At 59.7% G+C, this 3,944-nt stretch overlaps 1 protein-coding gene across 1 annotated transcript in view; it reads right to left on the bottom strand.

The window, feature by feature from the left end:
- SRCIN1 (SRC kinase signaling inhibitor 1) overlaps positions 1–3,944 on the bottom strand; it is a 45,187-nt gene that overhangs the window by 8,884 nt on the left and 32,359 nt on the right. The window lies entirely within an intron of this gene.

Raw genomic sequence — 3,944 nt, 5'->3', positions numbered from 1 at the left:
TGGAATTCTCCAGGCCAGAATACTGGAGTGGGTAGCCTTTCCCTTCTCCAGGGGATCTTCCCAACCCAGAGATTGAATCCAGGTCTCCTGCATTGCAGGCGGATTCTTTACCAGCTGAGCCACAAGGGAAGCCCAAGAATACAGGAGTGGATAGCCTATCCCTTCGCCAGCAGATCTTCCCGACCAAGGAATCGAACTTGGGTCTCTTGCGTTGCAGGTGGATTCTTTACCAACTGCACTATTAGGAAAGCCCAGGGGTCTTTATAATTGCCAACAAAGTAGGATTGGCAGCCCCAGGCCCACATTTTCCTTTGAATGGGAGGATAGGGGCGAAGTCTCCCTAGAGATGGACCAGTCCAGCCCCCTTGAACAACTACAGGGACCAGGCCTGCCCAGAAGGGCTTTGGGGATCCAGAAGCGCAGGCAGAGAAACCACAGAGACAGAGAAAGTCAGACAGGAGAGGAGGAGGGGAGTGTGGGGATGGAAAAGGGGGAAAGAACTTTATTTGTTGGTTTACAGATACAGAGCAAAGGGGAGAGGCCCTGGTCCCCAACAGGGCTGGTTAGGCTGATCCCCGGGCAGGCCAGCTTCCCAGCCTGCCAGGGGCTCTGCCTGCAAACCCAGCCTGGCACCAGGCTCCCAGGAGGGCGGTGGGGCTGAGAGAGGCTAGTAGGAGGAGGGGGGCTGGCATGGTGCTCCTGCAGCCCCCGACTCCCTCCTGCTCTGAAGACAGACAGACTGGAGTGGCAGGCAGCCACCTGGGGACCAGGGGGCAGAGGTGGGGGGCTGCCAGGGGGCCCCGTGGCAGAGGCCATGCCCATCTGGCTCAGAGTGGCTTCCAGCTCCTGGAGTGTCTCCTGCAGGCTGTCCATCCGCTGGGTGATGGCAGCACACTGAGCCTTGCGCTCCCCACTGCAGGGTGGGGTGTGGTGTCCAGAGTCCTTGTGGGTCTCCTCTGGGGGGGTCTCCGCAGTGGAGGGTTCTTGGGTCCGCTCTGGGGCAGGTCCCCAGGGACTGGGGATCCCAGCTCCTCCCCTTTCTGGGCTGCAGTCGCCTGTCACCAGTGTCTTCAGGGCCGCCCCTTCCTTCTCTAGCATCGGGCTGTTCCAGGCCTGGGAAGCCGCAGCCACCATCCCTGGCGGGGCCGGTGGATTATCCCGGCCCAGGAGGCCGCTGGCCAGAGTCCGGGGTCGTGGGGTGGGGGTTGTTCTAAGCCCGGGTTCCTCAAGCCTGGTCTCTGGTGGGGAAGGAGGGATGGGAGCACATTCCGTCAAGACGATCCGGGGAACAGAGAAGGGCCTCGGGCCTGCGGCAGCCTGAAGGAAGAAGAGAGATGAGGGAGGGTGTGATCCCTGTAACCAAACACCCCCGTGCTGGGAGCAGGGTGCATGTGGGTGAGCCCAGTCCCTTCCTGTCGCAGATTGGGAAACTGAGGCAGGGGAGGGTCCCGACTGAGTTCACCCAACAAGTGAGAGACAACGCTGGACTAGACCGCAGGCCTCTTTTCACCACACCCTATCGTCTCCACCTCCCGGCAGAGATGCCAGTTTACTTAGAGGCACAGATGCGTGCGTGCTAAGTCACTTCAGTTGTGTTCGACTCTTTGTGGCCCTATGGACTGGTTGCCCGCCAGGCTCCTCTGTCCATGAGGATTCTCCAGGCAAGAACACTGGAGTGGGTTGCCATGCCGTCCTCCAGGGGATCTTCCCGACCCAGGGATTGAACCCGAGCTTCTTACGTTTCCTGCATTGGTAGGTGGGCTATTTACCACTAGGACCACCTGGAAGTCCCACTCTACATGTTTACTTCTCAGCAGCCATGTTAAATTCTGGGAGCAGGTCTCATGGTTACTGCCCGGAGGTTGCCCGTCTATGCAATGGGGTAACAATGACACAAGGCTGGTGGAGGATGAAATGAGCTCACGTGGGCATGTGCTTGGAACAGTGCCTGGCACGGTGTAAGTGTTTGATAGATGTTAGCTATCTGTTACATAGAACTGAATGTCCGAGACCCGCAGCCCCGTGAGGGTGAAGACTGGGTGTTGGCCTCTGACCTCGGAGAACGGGTCTGACATCCTCATCTTAGGCCAGAGATTCCTCGTCCCCACCCCCTACTTCTGGAGCTTTCTCTGAGGGCTTCACAGCCACAGTGGGCAGGGCTCGGCCAAGTCCTCTGCTGCACCAGCTTGGGCAAAGCTAGAGCACCCGCCTCTGTGTGAGCGTCCCTGGCTCTGGCTTTTATGGGGGCACAGAGAGAGGCCCCCAATCACCCTACCACAGCTGAGTAAACTCTGGTCTAATTCTGAGCAGAGTCTTATACCAGGAACTGCCACATATGCCTTCATCTTTAATCCTTTCTGTTCCCCATGAAATGGCTATTTTCACCACTTTACAGATGAGGAAACAGGTGTGTGAGGGGGTGTCCTGTAATTTACTCAAGGTCACTTACACACAGCTAGCTAGTGGCAGAGCCAGGACTTGAACCCAGGAAGTCTGACTCCAAGTCCAGTGCTCTTGCCACTAAAATGAGCCATGGGGAGATACGTGGGGGGCAGCAGGGACCCCCCAGCCCCCCTCCCAAGGGAACCCACCCAGCTCTGCCGCCTGCTTACCTGGATGTGGAAGGTGCAGAGTGGGAAGTCAGTGAGGGCGGCCCATGCCCACCCGGCTCCACTGCCTGCCAGCGCCTCCGGATGCAGGGGGCAGCCAGCCCGAAGGGCCAGTGGAGGGGCTCTGCCCGCTGGGCCCCTTCAGGAGCTTCCAGGGCCAGAAAGGAGTAGTGGCTGGGTGCAGCGTGCCCAGGTGCTGAGGGCACAGCTGGCCCAGTGCAGCCCTGCCACACCACTCACCCCCAGACGGCTCCTTGGGCTGCTCCATGCCCATCCATGCCCAGACAGCCTGTCTACCTGTTCACTGCCCATCTGCTCCCCCCGCCAGGGAGCCAAAGCACCACCAGGCCTCAAGCCAGGCTAGAGATCAGGTGGAAGCCAGCACTGTGGGCCCAGAGAGCCACACAAGACAGGTGACCACGTGTGTGCCTCCCCAGACCAGAGGCCCTCCTGCTCCAACCTGACTGGGCAGAGGGAGAGATGCTCAGACCACTGCCCCCCGACTCCCCCTCCCCAAGCAAGTCCCCTGGGGTGCAGACAGCAGGTCACCCGCAAATTCCCGAGGAAGAATAAAAAGGAAATAAGTGCAGCAGGACAGCAGCAAGGACTGGAGTTAGAGTGAAGGTAGAACTTCCCAATGCTGAAGGACGGAACCAGCAGCCAAGGAAGCGCATGGATTTCTTCCATTCCAAGCTCTGTGACCAGGTGGGGCCATGGGGTGGGGAGAGAGGCTGTAAATGAGCCTTCCTCCTGGGTGTCCTGGCCCCCAGCATAAGGCATAGATTCTAGGGGGAGAAACAGAGCCCCCGCCTGGCACAGGCAGCAGAGTGGGGAGATGGGGGCAGGGGCAAGAGTTCAAGACGAAGTCAGGTTTTGAGTTGGGCCTAAAGTCATGTAGCAAGCCAGATCCAAACTCCAATCTTGGACCCACGCAGAACCTGGGCTTCGAGCCAGACCTAAAACTCTGGCTGTAGATCCGAATTAAATACTCAAGCCACCAGGGGCCAGGCTCGGAATCAAGCCTGTAAGGAAATGCAGACCCCAGGGGCCACCAGATGCCAGGCTGCTGGAGTCTCGAGAGGGAAGGAAGGGTCCTGTCCTTGGAGCGGGGAGGGGTGGGCCATGGGGTGAGGCTGTGGTAGCGGCGGGACTCGGGCACGTGACACATTCTGGCGGGTTAGCGTGAGAAGTGAGGAGAGGAAGCGTGGAGGCACAGGCAGAGAGAGCGCTGTGAGAGGTGGGGGCAGCCCGTTACCTTCCATGTGGGGCCCGGGGCTGAGGCCCTGGGGGGGCCCAGGTCCGGGGGGGACAGCAAGGTGGGGATCGGCTGGCGGC

Source organism: Bison bison, unplaced genomic scaffold (genome assembly GCF_000754665.1).
Source record: "Bison bison bison isolate TAMUID 2011002044 unplaced genomic scaffold, Bison_UMD1.0 scf7180017864180, whole genome shotgun sequence".
NCBI lineage: Eukaryota > Metazoa > Chordata > Mammalia > Artiodactyla > Bovidae > Bison > Bison bison.
The sequence above is the reverse complement of the archived record's forward strand: the minus strand, read 5'-3'. Positions and strand labels throughout refer to the sequence as shown.